General features: G+C 44.0%; 1 long non-coding RNA gene across 1 annotated transcript; it reads right to left on the bottom strand.

Annotated features, from left to right (window-relative positions):
* Nucleotides 1-861: 861 nt before the first annotated feature.
* Nucleotides 862-2,441, bottom strand: LOC148639364 (uncharacterized). The gene is made up of 3 exons (XR_015930691.1): nt 2,366-2,441; nt 2,007-2,068; nt 862-949 (listed from the first exon to the last, which is right to left on the bottom strand). It is a non-coding gene; the product is annotated as an uncharacterized LOC148639364 (long non-coding RNA).
* Nucleotides 2,442-23,699: the final 21,258 nt, after the last annotated feature.

Below are 23,699 nucleotides of genomic sequence, written 5' to 3'. Positions count from 1 at the left end.
GTTCAAGTATTTTCTTTTTGTTCTAGATTGGCAGTGTTTGAGATGGTAGGAACTTGTCATATTCTCAACTTATTTTCTCTATGAGACTCTGAATGCTCTGTAAACATACTATTTTAGCAATTCTTAGAATTCTGAAAGCAGTATTACCTGTATCATTTTTTGTCTTGGTAATAGTATTGCAGCTCCAACATCAGCACTTAAATAATGGTTTTTGATGTTACTTGTCCTTGGAGTTAGTATACTCCTGAGAAGTCAAGAGAAATCTTACGTAAGCATGAATTATGTTTCACTTTTGAAAGCAAAGTACGTGTCAAGTACTTTGAAGGCATTTGTTGATACTTGTAAGCACTTTCGTTGATTATTATTATCCTTCAATTAGTTATTACAAGTCCAACATTCTCTACATGATCTCACTCCATATTCAGAATGTGGGAATACAGTTGTTTTAAGGAAATGCCACTGAATAGATAGTAGCTGCACTCTACAAAGATGAATTTGCTAATTAATCAGTCAGGGACACAGCTTATACTTCAGTAGTCTTAGATCATGTAATGATGATTATTGTACTTTATAACTAGCAAAATCCCCATATCCTGTTCATTGCCCCTTTTTCAGTCATGTGGATTCACTTATGCCTGAAGTGGTTAATTCTCACCTTGACATCTCATAGAACAACTGAATCTCTACCAAGGGTGAATGTGTCCTTCCTCTTAATGTCTAAAAGAAAAGGTTAAAATTCATTGAAGCAAAATGCAACAACCCAAAATGTTGGGGAGGTCGTTTCCACAGTTATTTCATATGACAGTGCTTGGAGTGAAACTACATGACCATGGTGAAGAAGAAAAAACACTTTACCTTTTTCCTCCTGACTGATGTCCTTATGCGTGTTTTGCACAGTTGAGCGTTTTGTGTCTTGTCGTCTGTGTAGGCCCTCTTCCCTGGGATAGAACTAGATGATATTTAGACACGTTAATTTGACTTCTCCATTGCTCACATTGATGTGGATATGATTGTAATGCTCGGTTTTGTGGGCTTCCCAAGAAAACAATAAATCCCTTACTACTTGTTCGAAATGCAGTAGCACAGATCCTAACAAATACAAGAAAGAGAATATCATTCCTGTTTTGAAAAAACTTCACTGGTCACCTGTATTATCTAGGATAAATTTGAAAGTTCTTTTACTTGTTTTTAAAGCTTTAAGCGACCTAGCACGTCTGTACCTTACTGAATGTCTGTCTTCATATGTTCCTATACGTGACCTGAGATCTGCACATACTGGCCTACTGCAAATACCACATGTGAAATGCAGAAAGAGTGGAGAGGCTGCTTTTCGTTTTTATGCTTCTAAATTATGAAACTCACTTCAACTTTTTATTAGGCAGTCAAGCTCGGTACATTGTTTTAAAAAACATTTGAAAATGTTGCTTTTAGTTAAAGTGGTTCTTTGTTCTTTCTATTTATGTTTCTTTTTTCAGTTCTCTTTAATTGTTCTTATTTTATTACGACTTTCCTAATTTTTATTTATTTAATTGACATGTATGTTGCTTTACTGTTTTGCTGTATTTTCCTTTACAACTGAAAGTATATCTCTCAATTTTAATATTTTATTTTTACGCTTGTTTTTTAAAGCACCAAAGCACTATTTGTATGAAAGGTGCTCTATAAATAAAGTTTATTATTATTATTTTTAATATTATTATTATACTTTGTTACATTTTTGGTTAGGACAAAGATTCTAGTAGAGGTGGCCTCTTTTACCCCGTTCCAAAAAATTGGAAAACTACCTTCAGAATACACTGACAATGACCATCTACTGTCTCCTCTAACTGTGTATTGTCATCATGCATATCTTGTGTATTATTTATTGTAGTTGGTTTTGTCATTCTGTAAAGAAGCCACCTTTCAAGGCACTATATAAAATAATGTTTGTTATTATTATTTACATTTTTCATCGTAAAATCTGGCGAAGAGTCTTAAGAGAATATCAAAGAACACGTTGCTCTTACCTTTCCATTCCAAGAAATGCCCTCAGCTCGGATTGCAGAGATTGACCTCTCTGTCTCAAATTCTGAGAAACATAGACTCGATTGAAAAATGACCATTTCCTAAGATTCACATAACATCACCAGTCAACATTTGCCACTTGACATCAATAGAAACCATAGAGTACATGACATTTCCAATCAGTTTTCTTTCAAGGTACAATAGCAATCGCCTTGCCAGAAGAGTTATACTGCGGTAGATAAATATTACAAAGTGTCAGATACACGCAGAGTTGTTTGGATTACTATGAAAAGATTGGCAAATATATTTATGTTCATTATATTTCTTGGAGTGACAGAGCTAAAGAGAAAAAAATACTTACCTTTATCTCTGCAGACAGGATTGCAAGGGATTCCCTTATACTGGGTTCCTGTATAACAAATAATACATTATTCAAAAAACATGATATTTCTCTGTCCATTGGCAGCATGATTGTTTATCATTACAGTTTTAGTTAGCTTTAATTTTGTAAACCCCAAGTAAACATAGTTTGTGCCTTTCTCTGAACTTTTTGGCATTTCAATTCAGTTGTTTGTAAGCTTATTTTACAGTTGCTAGGTTGATGAAGTTCCTGAACTGTGCAGTATTTCTTTTGGGTTTGGTGCGAATCATATTCTAGCGGTTGGGGGAAAAAAGCACAGGTGCCATCCCACCATTAAACCCTGAAACTTACCTTAGCCGATTCTTCAACTAAACCAGACATGTTAACTAAGTGTTACAGTATGTTTCAAAGTGTGTATTTTAGCAAACACAACTGAAGTTCTGTTGTCTCCTTGGAGACACCTGGAACTGGTGTGATGCTGGTTCTATGACATCAATCGTTCTAAATGTAAATGCAGGTATTGGCACAACATAGTAAATTGATGTAAAGTTATGGATCCATTTATGATTTTCACTCAGTTTGAAAGAGTTCCTGTCGTGTGGTTAAACTTTGTGTTACGGAGGGTTAACTGGGGTTCTGGCTACTAGTTAGGCTTGGTCATTCAGTCATCTGGTTCATGAAATAGGAAGCTAAGAGATCTGTGTTTTAGTTTTACTGTTTGTTTTTGTTCCATAGAATAAGAAATGTTTCATTAATATTAGTAATAGAGTAGATGTTTCTCTAAACAGTGTGTGTCAGTTTGCACTGCAGGTGTGCCAGGTAGAGACCATTTAAGAACCAAAACATATGCTGTCATTTACTGCCGTGGCTAATTTCTGTTAACCTTGTCTCTCACTTACTTTGATGAGCAAAATGTTCATACATAAAGCATACATTTCTGATTGGTCAGAAGAAGCTTCTTAACATATAAGGTATAAACAAAGTCAGAAAGTTAGGCACTTAGGTCAGCCTTAGGCAGTTAACCAAGACCATAATCCGATAAGAAGCTATTCCCTTTCATGTTGCTAAATCACATGTAGGATACATGAGTTACACCTCCACTTAAGAGACCTTAAAGAGACCTTGGCCAGCCAAGAGTGTACAAAACCGTAAAACAGTACTTGAGGACCTAATTGTTAACTCTTAACAGGCAAAGGTTCCTTCAGTCCTATGAGAAATATTTTAGAATTGAACTAAAGTGTGTTTCCGATACAGGAGCATATGTCTGTCAGGGCCTGTTGGAGAGGCCCTGCGTGAGAACCCCTGGCTGCAGTTCCACATCCCCCTGAAAGTAAATAGAGCCATAAGCACGGAGCTAAGGACACTGCTCCAGGACATGCTGGCTGTCGATCCTGACCAGCGACCAGAAGCCATCCAGCTGAAGAAGCAAGTCAGGCAAGCCATGGCACGAGAGAAAACATCTTTGTAGTGACTGATAGCAAGATGTCCGTGACCAAGGGCAATTGGGCATTTTTATGTCCCGAAAGGCCACTGCCTTTGTGCTGTAGATTTCTGATTTAGATGGGCATTTCTATGGACAACTTTGACTTTTCTGTGGGTCCAATGAAAATAAGTTTTTTAACTTATTCTTTGTTACAGTTTTCGAAAGTTTAAAGACATTCACTGAGTTGACGATAAAGGAAAAGTTTCATCTTTCACCTCTTCGATGGTAGGCTGGTCAGAGGTATATGTGTCTACATGTCTTCATTCTCCATGTTTGTAAGTATGGAGATTTTGTATTGTGTGCTTTTGCATTGTTCTGCTTTATTGAAAGAAATCAGATGCTCTTCCTGAAGTCTGAATTTTTGGTGGGGGATTTAAAAACTTTTTTACAATTTTAACTGTTTCAAAACATTTTAAGGTATAATACCATTCATCTTGCCAGAAAATATATACTCCAGTAGATTAAACGTAGAAATGTCAGATGCATGTAGAGTTTGTTTATACAGATGCAGCCATTCAGAGTTTGCGGTACAAACCCGTACCGCTGGTATCTACGCCCTACCGCGGTACGTGATTGGCTGGCCAAAATGACCGACGGGCACTCGTGGTGCGTTGGTCGGTCGTGGAAGGATCTAATCATATAATGTCTTTACTGTGAATTTTTTTATCCGCTTAGTATTGAGTATTTATATGGAATTGTACCACTGTAGGGAAATTTTAGTAGCTGAGCATAAAAAGAATAGGAGCATAACGCATGTGAAGGCCATAAACAATATTAATTTTGGAACATAAACATATTATGTAAACTGTATATGGCTGGTCTCGGTACATTAAAGAAAAAATACACAGCAGTCTTCCATTTCTCCCTAAACATTTTAAGCATCAAAATTTTCAAAAATGGTCCCCAAATATGCGATTGCTGTATAGAATGAATTTTAATTTAAAAAAATTATTTAACACGAAAATTAAGCTTTTTACGTTCCTCCGCCTGAGAATATAGTCCCTTGTTGCTGCGCAACGCAGAAACACAGCCACGAGTAACTAGCAAAGAGAGGACACTAGCTAGCCAATATGATAAAGGAATAAACTACTTTTTTTATTTCTTCAGCACATTTATTTGAACATTTCCATCAATTCTACAAGCACTGAAAAACTGTCCAATCCCTAGTTCGTGAGGAATTTTCTTTTACCATAACAGACATAAAAACTTCCTTGCTTTTAACAGAGCATTTCATAATTTCTAACAACGCAAATGATTTACACTGCGACCCTTATCATTCAACGAGAGCTCAAAATATCACAAGTATCCTCAAGAATGCAACAGACAGCAGCAAAAGATACATGAGAATCCAAGGTTTTTTATCTACGCTAAGACGTAGTCTTAAAGATTTCTTTATCAAACAGTGAAGTCAAAATTCCGGTGTGTGCGTATATTAGAGAATATAGCACTCCTTCGAATGTGTTTCAGCCAATCAGATTTTAGGACCGGAATTATTGGTTTTGTAATAGGGAATATAGTATGGAATCACGTATCTAAAGACATGAATAATGATATTAATTAGGATCTGAATATCTAAAAATGTGTCACACAATGTGCCACAAAAGTTTCACACAACAAGGCAAGACTGTGAAAGGTCAATAGGCCTGACTAGTGTGCACAACACGGTGCAGTGTGCTGGCAGCTGTGTGTTGTGACGCAGTGGTGGCCTGGCACGGTATGGTGCGCTGGTAGCTGTGTGATGCAGCTGTGGCCGGGCACGGTGAGGTGCGCTGGCAGCTGTGTGATGCAGTGGTAGCAGGGCACAGTGAGGTACACTGGTAGCTGTGTGGTGTGACGCAGTGGTGGGCTGGCACGGTGAGGTGCGCTGGCAGCTGTGTGGTGTGACGCCGTGGTGGCCTGGTACGGTGAGGTGCACTGGCAGATGCGTGACGCAGTGGTGGCCTGGCACAGTGAGGTGCGCTGGCAGTTGTGTAGTGTGACGCAGTGGTGGCCTGGCACGGTGAGGTGCGCTGGCAGCTGTGTGGTTTGACGCAGTGGTGGGCTGGCACGGTGAGGTGCGCTGGCAGTGGTTTAGTGTGACGCAGTGGTGGCCTGGTACGGTGAGGTGCGCTGGCAGCTGTGTGGTGTGATAGAGTGGTGGCCTGGCACGGTGAGGTGTGCTGGCAGCTGTGTGGTGTGAAACAGTGGTGGCCTGGCACGGTGAGGTGCGCTTGCACCTCTGTGACGCAGTGGTGGCCTGGCACAGTGAGGTGCGCTGGCAGCTGTGTGATGCAGTGGTAGCAGGGCACAGTGAGGTGCACTGGTAACTGTGTGGTGTGACGTAGTGCTGGCCTGGCACGTTGAGGTGCGCTGGCAGCTGTGTGACGCAGTGGTGGGCTGGCACGGTGAGGTACGCTGGCAGCTGTGTGACGCAGTGGTGGCCTGGCACAGTGTGGTGTGCTGGCAGATGTGTGGTATGACACACTGGTGGCCTTTCATGGTCAGGTGCGTTGGCAGTTGTGTAGTGTGACGCAGTGGTGGGCTGGCATGGTGAGGTACGCTGGCAGGTGTGTGACGCTGTGGTGCCTGGTACGGTGAGGTATGCTGGCAGCTGTGTGACGCAGTGGTGGCCTGGCACAGTGTGGTGTGCTGGCAGCTGTGTGGTATGACGCTGTGGTGGCTTTGCACGGTGAGGTGCGTTGGCAGTTGTGTAGTGTGACGCAGTGGTGGCCTGGCACGGTGAAGTGCACTGGCAGCTGTGTAGTATGTCGCAGTGGTGGGCTGGCATGGTGAGGTACGCTGGCAGCTGTGTGACGCAGTGGTGGCCTGGCACAGTGTGGTGTGCTGGCAGATGTGTGGTATGACACACTGGTGGCCTTTCATGGTCAGGTGCGTTGACAGTTGTGTAGTGTGACGCAGTGGTGGCCTGGCACGGTGAAGTGCACTGGCAGATGTGTGATATGTGACGCAGTGGTGGCCTGGCACTGTGAGGTGCGTTGGCAGCTGTGTGATGCATTGGTGGCTGGGCACAGTGAGGTGCTACTGGCAATTGTGTGTGTGACGCAGTGGTGGCCTGGTACGGTGAGGTGCGCTTGCAGCTGTGTGGTTTGACGCAGTGGTGGGCTGGCATGGTGAGGTGCGCTGGCAGCTGTGTGGTGTGACGCAGTGGTGGCCTGGTACGGTGAGATGCGCTGGCAGCTGTGTGATGCAGTGGTGGCCGGGTACAGTGAGGTGTACTGGCAGCTGTGTGGTGTGATGCAGTGGTGGCCTGGCACGGTGAGGTGCACTGGCAGCTCTGTGATATGTCATGCAGTGGTGGCATGGCACTGTGAGTTGCACTGGCAATTGTGTGGTGTGAGGCAGTGGTTGCCTGGCACGTTGAGGTGCGCTGGCAGCTGTGTGACGCAGTGGTGGCCTGGTACGGTGAGGTGCGCTGGCAGCTGTGTGATGCATTGGTTGCCTGGCACAGTGTGGTGTGCTGACAGCTGTGTGGTATGACGCAGTGGTGGCTTTGCTTGGTGAGGTGCGCTGGCAGGTGTGTGACGCTGTGGTGCCTGGTACGGTGAGGTATGCTGGCAGCTGTGTGACGCAGTGGTGGCCTGGCACAGTGTGGTGTGCTGGCAACTGTGTGGTATGACGCTGTGGTGGCTTTGCACGGTGAGGTACGTTGGCAGTTGTGTAGTGTGACGCAGTGGTGGGCTGGCATGGTGAGCTGCGCTGGGAACTGTATGACACAATGGTGGCCGGGCACGGTGAGCTGCACTGCCAGCTGTGTGGTGTGACGAAGTGGTGGCCGGGCACGGTGAGGTGCGCTGGCAGCTTGGTGATGGAGTGGTTGCCTGGCACAGTGAGGTGCACTGGCAGCTGTGTGGTGTGAAGCAGAGGTGGCCTGGCACGGTGAGGAGCGCTTGCAGCTCTGTGACGCAGTGGTGGCCTGGCACGGTGAGGTGCGCTGGCAGCTGTGTGATTCAGTGTTGGCTGGGCACACTGAGGTGCACTGCCAGCTGTGTAGGGTGTCGCAGTGGTGGGCTGGCATGGTGAGGTGCACTGGGAACTGTATAACGCAGTGGTGGTCTGGTACGGTGATGTGTGCTGGCTGCTGTGTGGTGTGACGCAGTGGTGGTCTGGTACGGTGAGGTGCGATGGCGGGTGTGTGATGCAGTTGTGGCCGGGTACGGTAAGGTGCACTGGCAGCTGTGTGATATGTTATGCAGTGGTGGCCTGGCACTGTGAGGTGCGCTGGCAGCTGTGTGGTGTGACGTAGTGCTGGCAAGGTAAGGTGCGCTGGCACTTGTGAGACGCAGTGGTGGCCTGGTATGGTGAGATGCACTGGCAGATTTGTGATATGTGATGCAGTGGTGGCCTGGCACGTTGAGGTGCGCTGGCAGCTGTGTGACGCGGTGGTGGCTGGGCACAGTGAGGTGCACTGGCAATTGTGTGTGTGACGTAGTGGTGGCCTGGCACGGTGAGGTGCGTTGGCAGTTGTGTAGTGTGACGCATTGGTTGCCTGGTACGGTGAGGTGCGCTGGCAGTTGTGTAGTGTAACTCAGTGGTGGCCTGGTACGGTGAGGTGCACTGGCAGTTGTGTAGTGCGACACAGTGGTGGCCTGACACAGTGAGGTGCGCTTGCAGCTGTGTGATGAATTGGTGGCTGGGCACAGTGAGGTGCACTGGCAATTGTGTGTGTGACGCAGTGGTGGCCTTTCATGGTGAGGTGCATTGGCAGTTGTGTAGTGTGACGCAGTGGTGGCCTGATACGGTGAGGTGCGCTTGCAGCTGTGTGGTTTGACGCAGTGTGGGCTGGCATGGTGAGGTGCGCTGGCAGCTATGTGGTGTGACCCAGTGGTGGCCTGGTATGGTGAGGTGCACTCGTAGATGTGTGATATGTGATGCAGTGGTGGCCTGGCACTGCGTGGTGCACTGGCAGTTGTGTGATGGATTGGTGGCTTGGCACAGTGAGGTGCACTATCAATTGTGTGGTGTGACGCAGTGGTGGCCTGGCACGGTGAGATGCGCTGGCAGCTGTGTGATTCAGTGGTAGAACGATCACAGTGAGGTGCACTGGCAACTGTGTGGTGTGAGATAGTGCTGGCCTGGCACGTTGAGGTACGCTGGCAGCTGTGTGACGCAGTGGTGGCCTAGCACGGTGAGGTGCGCTGGGAACTGTGTGGTGTGACGCAGTGGTGGCCGGGCACGGCGAGGTGCGCTGGGAGTTGTGTGACGCAGTGGTGGCCTGGCACGGTGAGGTGTGCTGGTATCTGTGTGACGCACTGGTGGCCTGGCACAGTGAGGTGCGCTGGCAGGTGTGTGGTATGACGTAGTGGTGGCCTGGCACAGTGAGATGCGCTGGGAGTTGTGTGACGCAGTGGTGGCCTGGCACAGTGAGGTGAGCTGGCAGCTGTGGTATGACATAGTGGTGGCCTGGCATGCTGAGGTGCACTGGCAGCTGTGTGATGCAGTGTTGGTCTAGCACAGTGAGGTGCGCTGGTAGCTGTGTGACGCAGCTGTGGCTGGGCACGGTGAGGTGCGCTGGCAGCTGTGTGATGTAGTGGTGGCCTGGTACGGTGAGGTGTGCTGGTATCTATGTGATGCAGTGGTGGCCTGGCATGGTGAGGTGCGCTGGGAGTTGTGTGACGCAGTGGTGGCCTGTCACAGTGAGGTTGGATGGCAGGTGTGTGGTATATCGCAGTGGTGGCCTGGCACTGTGAGGTGCGCTGGCAGCTGTGTGATGGAGTGTAGGCCTGGCACAGTGAGGTGCGCTGGCAGCTGTGTGACGCAGTGGTTGCCTAGCACGGTGAGGTGCGCTGGTAGCTGTGTGGTGTGACTCTGTGGTGGCCTAGCATGGTGAGGTGCGCCGGCAGCTGTGTGAAGTGACGCAGTGGTGGCCTGGTACGGTGAGGTGTGCTGGAAGCTGTGTGGTGTGACGCAGTGTTGTCCTTGCACGGTAAGGTGCGCTGGCAGCTGTATGATGCAGTGGTGGTCTGGCAAGGTGAAGTACGCTGGCAGCTGTGTGGTTTGATGCAGTGGTGGTCTGGCACGGTGAGGTGCGCTGGCAGCTGTTTGACGCAGTGGTGGCCTGGTATGGTGAGGTGCGCTGGCAGGTGTGTGACGCTGCTGTGGCCGGGCACAGTGAGGTGCGCTTTCAGCTGTGTGACGCAGTGGTGGCTTGGCTCAGTGAGGTGCACTGGCAGCTGTGTGACGCAGTGGTGGCCCAGCACGGTGAGGTGCGCTGGCAGCTGTGTGACGCAGTTGTGGCCGGGCACGGTGAGGTGTGCTGGCAGCTGTGTGACGCAGTGGTGGCCTGGCACAGTGAGGTGAGCTGGCAGGTGTGTGGTATGACGCAGTGGTGGCCTGGCACGTTGAGGTGCGCTGGGAGTTGTGTGACGCAGTGGTGGCCTGACACGGTTAGGTGCGCTGGCAGCTGTATGATGCAGTGGTGGCCTGGCACGGTGAAGTTCGCTTGCAGCTGTGTGGTTTGATGCAGTGGTGGCCTGACACGGTGAGGTGCGCTGGGAGCTGTGTGACGCAGTGGTGGCCCAGCACGGTGAGGTGCGCTGGCAGCTGTGTGGTGTGACGCAGTGGTGGCCCGGCACGGTGAGGTGCGCTGGCAGCTGTGTGGTGTGACGCAGCTGTGGCCGGGCACGGTGAGGAGCGCTGGCAGCTGTGTGACGCAGTGGTTGTCTGGCACGGTGAGGTGCGATGGCAGCTGTGTGACGCAGTGGTGGCCTAGCACGGTGAGGTGCGCTGGGAACTGTGTGGTGTGACGCAGTGGTGGCCGGGCACGGTGAGGTGCGCTGGGAGTTGTGTGACGCAGTGGTGGCCTGGCACGGTGAGGTGTGCTGGCATCTGTGTGACGCACTGGTGGCCTGGCACAGTGAGGTGCGCTGGCAGGTGTGTGGTATGACGTAGTGGAGGCCTGGCACAGTGAGGTGAGCTGGCAGCTGTGGTATGACATAGTGGTGGCCTGGCATGCTGAGGTGCACTGGCAGCTGTGTGATGCAGTGTTGGTCTAGCACAGTGAGGTGCGCTGGTAGCTGTGTGACGCAGCTGTGGCTGGGCACGGTGAGGTGCGCTGGCAGCTGTGTGATGTAGTGGTGGCCTGGCACGGTGAGGTGCGCTTTCAGCTGTGTGATGCAGTGGTGGCCTGTCACAGTGAGGTTGGATGGCAGGTGTGTGGTATATCGCAGTGGTGGCCCGGCACTGTGAGGTGCGCTGGCAGCTGTGTGATGGAGTGTAGGCCTGGCACAGTGAGGTGCGCTGGCAGCTGTGTGACGCAGTGGTTGCGTGGCACGGTGAGGTGCGCTGGTGTGACTCTGTGGTGGCCTAGCACGGTGAGGTGCACTGGCAGCTGTGTGGAGTGACGCAGTGGTGGCCTGGTACGGTGAGGTGTGCTGGAAGCTGTGTGGTGTGACGCAGTGTTGTCCTTGCATGGTGAGGTGCGCTGGCAGCTGTTTGACGCAGTGGTGGCCTAGCATGGTGAGGTGCGCTGGGATCTGTGTGGTGTGACGCAGTGGTGGCCGGGCACGGTGAGGTGCGCCGGCAGGTGTGTGACGCTGCTGTGGCCGGGCACAGTGAGGTGCGCTTTCAGCTGTGTGACGCAGTGGTGGCTTGGCGCAGTGAGGTGCACTGGCAGCTGTGTGACGCAGTGGTGGCCTGGCACAGTGAGGTGAGCTGGCAGGTGTGTGGTATGACGCAGTGGTGGCCTGGCACATTGAGGTGCGCTGGGAGTTGTGTGACGCAGTGGTGGCCTGACACGGTTAGGTGCGCTGGCAGGTGTATGATGCAGTGGTGGCCTGGCACGGTGAAGTTCGCTTGCAGCTGTGTGGTTTGATGCAGTGGTGGCCTGACACGGTGAGGTGCGCTGGGAGCTGTGTGACGCAGTGGTGGCCCAGCACGGTGAGGTGCGCTGGCAGCTGTGTGGTGTGACGCAGTGGTGGCCCGGCACGGTGAGGTGCGCTGGCAGCTGTGTGGTGTGACGCAGCTGTGGCCGGGCACGGTGAGGAGCGCTGGCAGCTGTGTGACGCAGTGGTTGTCTGGCACGGTGAGGTGCGATGGCAGCTGTGTGACGCAGTGGTGGCCTAGCACGGTGAGGTGCGCTGGGAACTGTGTGGTGTGACGCAGTGGTGGCCGGGCACGGTGAGGTGCGCTGGGAGTTGTGTGACGCAGTGGTGGCCTGGCACGGTGAGGTGTGCTGGCATCTGTGTGACGCAGTGGTGGCCTAGCACGGTGAGGTGCGCTGGTAGCTGTGTGGTGTGATGCAGTTATGGCCGGGCAGGGTGAGTTTCGCCGGTAGCTGGGTGACGCATTGGTGGCCTGGAACGGTGAGGTGCGCTGCCAGCTGTGTGGTGTGACGCAGTGGTGTTCATCAGGCACAAGTTCATCAGTGAAAAGACCACTGGCATTTTTCCTTCCCCCTACATTCTCAGAACAGAATCGAATTTAATATTAGCATAATTTATTACAGTGCTAAGTTTAATATTATTTATTACTAATAGTTTATGCTAAAACCTAACTTTCTTAACGCGAGAAGTACTAATGTAAGTACCTACTGTACTGTACTTAAGTACTACCATAAGAAGTACTGCTGTATGCAACAAAAAAGGAGGAGTGGTGAAACAGCCCTACACATACAGTGTCAGTATGAACAGAGATTGTATCAGTATCAGTTCTTACTTTGTGCTGGGTTTAGCAGTTTTCCAAACATTGTCTTTCAGCGAATGCCATACCATCTCTATTGGATTTAAATCTGGAGATTCGGCTGGAGTTTTCATCCAGTTCACTCGTTCTTCTATAAGCCTCACCCTTGCTGCTTTGTGTTTCGGATCGTTATCTTGAAAGAGTCGGTGCATTGATCCAATGTGCTCCCTGATATATGGGGCGGCATGCTGTGTGACCACGACTTCCTCGAAGAATTCACGATCTATAATCCCTTCGAAATAAAATTATTTTTCAAGCAATATAATGCAAGATGCTTTCTAACATTGGGCAATGTGTTTTTTCTCGAAATTTTGTTTCGAGAGACTAGATAAGTTATTCAAGTGTTTATGATATGTCACTGTTGTGAATGTCTGTGGAGTGTATCTTATTAGCCTGTCCTGACTGGTGGAGCTCATCCAGCTGTGTCTGGATATCTTGGTTAAATATTCAGCTAGTGTGTACTGTGTTTAGGGTTCTGTAGCATTCCACAGGGCTGGGCAGCTTGTTCTCCCCTCCCACCCCTCTCTGTGTACAGTAGAGCCTCCTGTCATGGCTGGTAGAGCTCATCCAGCTGTGTCTGGCTAATATTAAAGCCAGTACTTTAATATTGTTTTATGTATGTTTATCAATAGTGGGTAGTGGCCTAATTCAGTCCTGCACCCGTTGTTAGGTGTTTTTTAGGTGTTGTTAGGGCTTCTACCAAATATTAACAAGTGCTCTTCCTGAAACTTACCTTAGCTGATTCTTAGGCTAAACCAGACAGACTTCTCAAATTCTCAAATATTATCAAATCTTGTTGGTGCAGAGGTGGTGGAGCCCTATACCAACAGACTCACAGCTGAAATTGCTGTGAAAAGGGCTTCTACCAAATATTAACATGTGGGTGAAAATGTATACAATTGTAATATTTCCTTTTTTCCCATTGAAAGTATAACATATGTGGTGTGAGAAAGAGGTCCTCATTTAATTGCATGAAACTCTGGCACTGGCGCAACAAACTGAACAAAGTTCAAGGGGGTATACGCTTTCTGTAGACACTTTATTTCCTCTTTTTCCATAGTCTAAGAAATGATTTGGGAAACCTGTGGGACACTGGAGGTCATTATCCATGAGCCTCTTTCTGCACCTTTTAAGCCATTGAAACCTAGTTGCCTTGTTACAAGGTCTAATATTACAGTAGATGTGGTTTCCGTCTCCTAATTTCTGAGAATGATCAAATTGGGGAATAAGGTGTAGGGAATACCACTCTTGCACTTCTAAGAAAAGACTATCTCAAATGAAACTCGCTATAGAAAGACATCTTGTTGAAAAATTCTTTATTTTTTGTAATTTCTAAAGAAAAAACATTCATCAAGTCCTTCACAAATGTTTTGTTTGTGACTTTCTCTGTTGTTCCCTTTCACACTCAACTGAACTATGTGTTATGTCTTGTAAACGTAATCAAACATTTCACTTAGGTGTGTGGGTTAACACAAACCCATATTGTATGAAACATTCAGTTTTTCATTCCCGTTTTTTCTAACAATTGCATCCATGCTAGGACTACAGTAAACAACACGTTTTACTAAAGTAAATGAAATTGTTCATTAAACAAGACACATTGTTTTAAATGTATGCAATACGATGACACTAAAAACAACACTGAAACTTTTCATTGAAATACTGTACGAGATTGTGCATATTCAATGGATTTCTCCTGGTGCTTTCTTTCATCAGTCTTTTCATATTCTTGTTCTCTACTCAGGTGTCTCCTGTTCCTTTGGTGATGTCTACTGTACACACATGGTATCATACACTTGAGCAAAGTGTGATACCACCGTTTGTTCTTCTCCTAAATTAAAGATGAACATTGACAAAAGTCAGAAGCACTCTTTTCTTTGACAGACGAACAAAACAATGCAAGAATAACCATACTCTCTGTTCCTTACTCATTTCTACCTACCTGTTTGACCACTTTGTCTGCTTCAGTCAGGACAGGGTGCTGGGGCTGACTCTGAGCAATCTGAGAAGAGCTCGCTGTGATCTTCTCTCCTACAGTGGCTACTGTACTCTGTTTGAAATCCAGGTTTCGCCTCCGGTAAGTTCCTCAGTCCTTTTTGGGACTTGAAAGGGTAGAATCATTTTGTGACTACATTTCATTGTCATGCACTGATATGTTCTGGTTTGTGTTCGATTACTGCAGGCGTTCAAGTGCTTTCTTTTTGTTCTAGATTGGCAGTGTTTGAGATGGTAGGAACTTGTCGTTTTCTCAACTTATTTTCTCTATGAGACTCTGAATGCTCTGTAAATATACTATTTTAGCAATTCTTAGAAATCTGAAAGCAGTGTTACCTGTATCATTTTTTGTCTTGGTAATAGTATTGCAGCTCCAACATCAGCACTTAAATAATGGTTTGTGATGTTACTTGTCCTTGGAGTATACTCCTGAGAAGTCAAGAGAAATCTTACGTAAGCATTAATTATGTTTCACTTTTGAAAGCAAAGTACGTGTCAAGTACTTTGAAGGCATTTGTTGATACTTTTAAGCACTTTCGTTGATTATTATTATCCTTCAATTAGTTATTACAAGTCCAACATTCTCTACATTATCTCACTCCATATTCAGAATGTGGGAATACAGTTGTTTTAAGGAAATGCCACTGAATAGATAGTAGCTGCACTCTACAAAGATGAATTTGCTAATTAATCAGTCAGGGACACAGCTTATACTTCAGTAGTCTTAGATCATTTAATGATGATTATTGTAGTTTATAACTAGAAAAATCCCCATATCCTGTTCATTGCCCCTTTTTCAGTCATGTGAATTGAATTATGCCTGAAGTGGTTAATTCTCACCTTGACATCTCATAGAACAACTGAATCTCTACCAAGGGTGAATGTGTCCTTCCTCTTAATGTCTAAGTCATCTTGTCTTGTCGTCTGTGAAGGCAACAGCCCTCTTCCCTGGGATAGAACTAGATGATATTTAGACACGTTATTTGACTTCTCCATCGCTCACATTGATGTGGATATGATTGTAATGCTCCGTTTTGTGGGCTTCCCAAGAAAACAATAAATCCCTTACTACTTGTTCGAAATGCAGTAGCTCAGATCCTAACAAAGTTATTTCTCCAATGTTTAGGAGGATATCGCCATAATAAAGGCATGCTTGTCATATGCTAAAAGAATAGCTTATAACAGGAAAGGCAAAGTCTGTTTTTTTTAAAAAGCTCCTTTAAAGCCTGTGCCCCAGAAGGTCCATTTATGTTGAGCTGTGAAAGTGCTTTACAGTTAAAACCTTGTGTAAATGGTTAAAAGCAATGATCCAGGGACCAAAGGTGATTCAGGAGCCTAGAACCAATATTTGTGTGCTCGGTGCAGTCGGATGTTGAAATTTGTTCCCCGTTTTTGAAAACGTCCCACTGTATGCTGTTCCTTTTATTTACAATAAGAATCTGGGAACCTCTAGAAGAAATCAACTGCAAAGTGACATGACTGAGAGCCTCTTGAGTCCTGCAGATACAGGGTACCTCATAATTTAAATGAAATCAAATGTGTACTGTACGTGTAAAACTGAAGCTGACCTAACAACCATCCCCTTTTCTGCAGAGCGTGTTTAATTGTACTGTTTCAGCACATCAGTTTTTTTTTTTAATTTTTTAAATAAAGCCTTAAGACAATTAGGAGGTACTGGTATTCACAAGGTAGAAGGTGGTGTTTTCAGAGGCCTAAAAGGAAACTGTTATACCTAATGATTAAATACTTGATGAGACATTTTTTTACTGCATTGTTTATGTATGATCTGTGTATCTCAGCTGAAAAGCTGAGATAAAATAAGATGTTTGCATCTAAATAACTGGACATCAAATAGCAGACCTTATGAGCAATACTGTGTGTATTTATTTAAAATATTTATAGCTCCTCTGGAAAGTTGTTGGGGGAAAAAAACCTTACTCGCACCAAACAAATTAATACAGATGCAGCCATTCAAAATGTGCAGGCGATACCGCATTATTTTCCGGTACGCTGTACGCAATCTACCGCAAGCTACCGTTAAATACCGCGAGTTACCGGTAAATACCGCGAGTTACCGTAAATTCTCCTATAATACGACAAGCAAAATAATAGTATCCGGAATTTCCGCAAGGTGGAGCTAATAAAGCTCAACCTCTCATGTTTGAGCTGTCGCCATCAAAGTCTTTAACGAAGATATTACTAATAGTATTAATAATGAATGACCTTGGACAAGCTGTAAGTGTAAACTCAAAGTATTGCCCTGGTCCACATTCTTTTTTTCATTGACCGTCTTTGTAAAAGACGCATTTTTTTCCAGTCAAGCAAACTACAGTAATTTTTGAGAATCGATTCACCATGCCTTTCACATGCTCATAAAAGAGATTGATTTAGGAACATAAACATATTACCGTATGCAAACTGTACTGTATACAGTATGTATATGTATATTTAATGTCTTAACTGTGCCCGTTTAAGTATTGAATTTTTATATGGAATTTTACAACTGAAGGGAAATCTTAGTGCATGAGCATAAAAAGAATAGGAGCATACTGCAACGCGTGTGAAGGCCATAAACGATATTAATTTTGGAACATAAACATACAGTATATGGCTGGTCTCGGTACTTTAAAGAAAACATACACGAAACATGGTTTCATTATGACCAGAATCGGTCTTGAGATATTTTTAACTTGATTGATAGTTTTTGAGAGGTATGTCTTAGCACCGATACTACAGTACGTAAATACTGCTCACGTATATGTTTATAGGTTTATATTATGCATTTCATACGGTCAAATTAGTGATAGTGAAAACTTAAGATTTTTAAGGCTAAAAGTCAAATTCATTCTACAAATTAAGGCAAATGAAAATTCAGGACGTTAAAGTGCTAGAGGTGTAAAAAAATACAAAAATGCACATGAGCAAAAAGTTTTAGAAATGGAGCACACCGAAAAAAAGCCATGCCTATAGTGCAGAAGAGGGATGCAGGAACACTTGCTTAGATATACAAAAAAATCACAAAAAGGTGTATGTTACAAAAGAACATGCAAACATGTTCATCATGTACATCAATTTCCCTTCGCGATCAATAAAGTCTTATCTATAAACATGAAACAGAGTGAGGAATCAGAAAATTAGCATGCATAAAAAACAGCAATTCTGTCAATGAGCCCTAAATGAATTAATAGCAACCATGGTTTCATGGAGGGCTTCTCAGATAGTTGGGCATTCAGGTAGATTGCCAGGTGAAAGGATTTGTAAACATACTTTGTTAAAGCAAGTCAGTTTTTTCCGCAACACATAAAATACATTTTTCCAAGAAAGTTTAGCCTTTGTCACTAATGAAACCACTAAATAAAGACATAAATATAGAAATCATAAGATTTTTTTTATTCAATGTTGGTAGCAGGATGAACTGTGCTAAGTGTATATATCACTCCAAGAAATATAATGAACATAAATATATTTTGCCAATCTTTTCATAGTAATCCAAACAACTCAGGGAGTGTCCAAGGAGACAACAGAACTTCAGTTGTGTTTGCTAAAATACACACTTTGAAACATACTGTAACACTTAGTTAACATGTCTGGTTTAGTTGAAGAATCGGCTAAGGTAAGTTTCAGGGTTTAATGGTGGGATGGCACCTGTGTTTTTTTCCCCCAACCGCTAGAATATGATTCGCACCAAACCCAAAAGAAATACTGCACAGTTCAGGAACTTCATCAACCTAGCAACTGTAAAATAAGCTTACAAACAACTGAATTGAAATGCCAAAAAGTTCAGAGAAAGGCACAAACTATGTTTACTTGGGGTTTCCAAAATTAAAGCTAACTAAAACTGTAATGATAAACAATCATGCTGCCAATGGACAGAGAAATATCATGTTTTTTGAATAATGTATTATTTGTTATATAGGAACCCAGTATAAGGGAATCCCTTGCGATCCTGTCTGCAGAGATAAAGGTAAGTATTTTTTTCTCTTTAGCTCTGTCACTCCAAGAAATATAATGAACATAAATATATTTGCCAATCTTTTCATAGTAATCCAAACAACTCTGCGTGTATCTGACATTTGTAATATTTATCTACCGCAGTATAACTCTTCTGGCAAGGCGATTGCTATTGTACCTTGAAAGAAAACTGATTGGAAATGTCATGTAAACAATTTGTAAACTCAAAGTATTGCCCTGGTCTATGTTTCTCAGAATTTGAGACAGAGAGGTAAATCTCTGCAATCCGAGCTGAGGGCATTTCTTGGAATGGAAAGGTAAGAGCAACGTTTTCTTTGATATTCTCTTAAGACTCTTCGCCAGATTTAACAATGAAAAATGTAAATAATAAAAACAAACATTATTTTATATAGTGCCTTGAAAGGTGGCTTCTTTACAGAATGACAAAACCAACAACAATAAATAATACACAAGATATGCATGATGACAATACACAGTTAGAGGAGACAGTAGATGGTCATTGTCAGTGTATTCTGAAGGTAGTTTTCCAATTTTTTGGAACGGGGTAAAAGAGGCCACCTCTACTAGAATCTTTGTCCTAACCAAAAATGTAACAAAGTATAATAATAATATTAAAAATAATAATAATAAACTTTATTTATAAAGCACCTTTCATACAAATAGTGCTTTGGTGCTTTACAAACCAAGCGTAAAAATAAAATATTAAAATTGAGAGATATACTTTCAGTTGTAAAGGAAAATGCAGCAATACAGTAAAGCAACATACATGTCAATTAAATAAATAAAAATTAGGAAAGTCGAAATAAAATAAGAACAATTAAAGAGAACTAAAAAAAGAAACAGAAATAGAAAGAACAAAGAACCACTTTAACTAAAAGCAACAATTTCAAATGTTTTTTAAAACAATGTACCAAGCTTGACTGCCTAATAAAAAGTGGTAGTGAGTTTCATAATTTAGAAGCATAAAAACAAAAAGCAGTGTAGCGGCGAGGCGTATTAATAAGAAAGAATTAAGTGTTCTGAGCCTTCCCAAATGAGGCCCCATTTCTCTGTTCATCTCTGTGGTGCAGCCACAGAGAAACCATTCATGCAAGATGTTTTCTTTTGATAAGGACAGCTCCCAAAGGGGGATGCACTTAGCTAAGCCTGGCTATCATGATCAATGGTCATCTATTGGCGCCTATCTGTCTAGGGAGTGCCAGTTGGACATCTGGACTGCATTACTAAGTGTCAGGACTAAGTGACTCATATCTCACCTTGATCAACCAATCAGGGACTGGTAGGGCCGAGTAACCCACGTGGGACTCTGATGCCCATGGAACTTTCAGCCAATCAATGAGCTGAAGTTCCTCCAGGTAAAAACAGGCAACACAGAGAGCCTGCAAGATTCAGATTCAGATTCAGATTCAACAAGAAAGGGAGATTCAGATTCAACAAGATTCAGATTCAGTAAGATTCAGTAAGATTCTGGAGAGGATTCTGTGGACTGTTCTAAAGGGAATTCAAAGGAGAATTCCAGGGCAGGACGGCCCAGGAGCAGAAGGCTCCCAAGGGCAGGACATTCTCGCAGCGCGCCTCCTGACCATCCTGAGACTCAGCCTGGACAACCACGAAACGGCCAGTGTGTCCGAGTGCCAGAACTTTCCTTTGTTCTAAGAGTCTAGAGTGGAGGTTGCCAGAGAGTAACCAGCAGCAGGCCTCGTGAACAGGTCGGAACTGTGGACAGCTGAATCACTATTCAGAACTAGCTCTTCATCAGGAACGAACCGGTCCTCTTCCTGACTTGCTGGGACCCACAGTCATCTTTTCTCCTGTGCACAAACTTTGCTAGTTAAAGCCAACAGTGAGCATCAGCAGCGCACCGCCGCAAGCAGCACGGCACAACCTGGCACGGAGCCAGAGAGCGCGGATTGGACAGCAACAGCCTGCAGCTGTTTCTTTGTGCCCGCAGGAGATCTGAATCCCCAGAGATTGGATGAGTATTCAACTTCAATGCATTACAGCTCGAGAATTCAATTGTTATCCCAACCAGTTGAAATCAATTTAATTCCTAAGAGTTATGTACTTGTTTTGAGTATCTAATGTAGAAGTTATAACCAAGATCATTTACGAAACGGTCTTAATGAATGATATACTGAACGTATGTCCTCTTGATATGTGTAACACTTTGTAACTGACCGAATATACCTTTTGTATTCTGATAGCCCTCTCGATAAGATCTGTTAGGTTTATATGCATATTCTATGTATTAATAAATGTATCCTCGTGTATTAGTACCTGTGTGTGTGCGTTGTTTGAGTTATGTCGCATGGTTGGATTCTAAAGCCATCAAAAGAATCAACTTTGTGATTTACTGCTACAATTAATAATTGTCTCAGTAAATGCCCAAACCCTACAGAACTGGTGCCTTCAGAGAGCCACTATGATTACATATTTGGCGTCCCTGAGCCGGTTTTCCCTACAGCAGCCTCTCCACTCTTTCTGCATTTCACATGTGGTATTTGCAGTAGGCCAGTATGTGCAGATCTGAGGTCACGTATAGGAACATATGAAGACAGACATTCAGTAAGGTACAGACGTGCTAGGTCGCTTAAAGCTTTAAAAACAAGTATAAGAACTTTCAAATTTATCCTAGATAATACAGGTGACCAGTGAAGTTTTTTCAAAACAGGAATGATATTCTCTTTCTTGTATTTGTTAGGATCTGTGCTACTGCATTTCGAACAAGTAGTAAGGGATTTATTGTTTTCTTGGGAAGCCCACAAAACAGAGCATTATAATCATATCCACATCAATGTGAGCAATGGAGAAGTCAAATTAACGTGTCTAAATATCATCTAGTTCTATCCCAGGGAAGAGGGCTGTTGCCTACACAGACGACAAGACACAAAACGCTCAACTGTGCAAAACACGCATAAGGACATCAGTCAGGAGGAACAAGGTAAAGTGTTTTTACTTCTTCACCATGGTCATGTAGTTTCACTCCAAGCACTGTCATATGAAATAACTGTGGAAACGACCTCCCCAACATTTTGGGTTGTTGCATTTTGCTTCAATGAATTTTAACCTTTTCTTTTAGACATTAAGAGGAAGGACACATTCACCCTTGGTAGAGATTCAGTTGTTCTATGAGATGTCAAGGTGAGAATTAACCACCTCAGGCATAAGTCAATCCACATGACTGAAAAAGGGGCAATGAACAGGATATGGGGATTTTGCTAGTTATAAAGTACAATAATCATCATTACATGATCTAAGACTACTGAAGTATAAGCTGTGTCCCTGACTGATTAATTAGCAAATTCATCTTTGTAGAGTGCAGCTACTATCTATTCAGTGGCATTTCCTTAAAACAACTGTGTTCCCACATTCTGAATATGGAGTGAGATCATGTAAGAATGTTGGACTTGTAATAAATAATTGAAGGATAATAATAATCAACGAAAGTGCTTAAAAGTATCAACAAATGCCTTCAAAGTACTTGACACGTACTTTGCTTTCAAAAGTGAAACATAATTAATGCTTACGTAAGATTTCTCTTGACTTCTCAGGAGTATACTAACTCCAAGGACAAGTAACATCACAAACCATTATTTAAGTGCTGATGTTGGAGCTGCAATACTACTACCAAGACAAAAAATGATACAGGTAACACTGCTTTCAGATTTCTAAGAATTGCTAAAATAGTATGTTTACAGAGCATTCAGAGTCTCATAGAGAAAATAAGTTGAGAATATGACAAGTTCCTACCATCTCAAACACTGCCAATCTAGAACAAAAAGAAAGTACTTGAACGCCTGCAGTAATCGAACACAAACCAGAACATATCAGTGCATGACAATGAAATGTAGTCACAAAATGATTCTACCCTTTCAAGTCCCAAAAAGGACCGAGGAACTTACCGGAGGCGATACCTGGATTTCAAACAGAGTACAATGTAGCCACTGTAGGGGAGAAGATCACAGAGAGCTCTTCTCAGATTGCTCAGAGTCAGCCCCAGCACCCTGTCCTGACTGAAGCAGACAAAGTGGTCAAACAGGTAGGTAGAAATGAGTAAGGAACAGAGAGTATGGTTATTCTTGCATTGTTTGTTCGTCTGTCAAAGAAAAGAGTGCTTCTGACTTTTGTCAATATTCATCTTTATTTTAGGAGAAGAACAAACGGTGGTATCACACTTTGCTCAAGTGTATGATGCCATGTGTGTACAGCAGACATCACCAAAGGAACAGGAGACACCTGAGTAGAGAACAAGAATATGAAAAGACTGATGAAAAAAAGCACCAGGAGAAATCCATTGAATATGCACAATCTCGTCCAGTATTTCAATGAAAAGTTTCAGTGTTGTTTTTAGTGTCGTCGTATTGCATACATTTAAAACAATGTGTCTTGTTTAATGAACAATTTCATTTACTTTAGTAAAAAGTGTTGTTTACTGTAGTCCTAGCATGGATGCAATTGTTAGAAAAAACGGGAATGAAAAACTGAATGTTTAATACAACATGGGTTTGTGTTAACCCACACACCTAAGTGAAATGTTTGATTACGTTTACAAGACATAACACATAGTTCAGTTGAGTGTGAAAGGGAACAACAGAGAAAGTCACAAACAAAACATTTGTGAAGGACTTGATGAATGTTTTTTCTTTAGAAATTACAAAAAATAAAGAATTTTTCAACAAGATGTCTTTCTATAGCGAGTTTCATTTGAGATAGTCTTTTCTTAGAAGTGCAAGAGTGGTATTCCCTACAACTTATTCCCCAATTTGATCATTCTCAGAAATTAGGAGACGGAAACCACACCTACTGTAATATTAGACCTTGTAACAAGGCAACTAGGTTTCAATGGCTTAAAAGGTGCAGAAAGAGGCTCATGGATAATGACCTCCAGTGTCCCACAGGTTTCCCAAATCATTTCTTAGACTATGGAAAAAGAGGAAATAAAGTGTCTACAGAAAGCGTATACCCCCTTGAACTTTGTTCAGTTTGTTGCGCCAGTGCCAGAGTTTCATGCAATTAAATGAGGACCTCTTTCTCACACCACATATGTTATACTTTCAATGGGAAAAAAGGAAATATTACAATTGTATACATTTTCACCCACATGTTAATATTTGGTAGAAGCCCTTTTCACAGCAATTTCAGCTGTGAGTCTGTTGGTAATGGGCTCCACCACCTCTGCACCAACAAGATTTGATAATATTTGAGAAT

This window comes from Lepisosteus platostomus, chromosome 26 (genome assembly GCF_059453375.1).
Source record: "Lepisosteus platostomus isolate fLepPlt1 chromosome 26, fLepPlt1.hap1, whole genome shotgun sequence".
Classification (NCBI taxonomy): domain Eukaryota; kingdom Metazoa; phylum Chordata; class Actinopteri; order Semionotiformes; family Lepisosteidae; genus Lepisosteus; species Lepisosteus platostomus.
The sequence above is the reverse complement of the archived record's forward strand: the minus strand, read 5'-3'. Positions and strand labels throughout refer to the sequence as shown.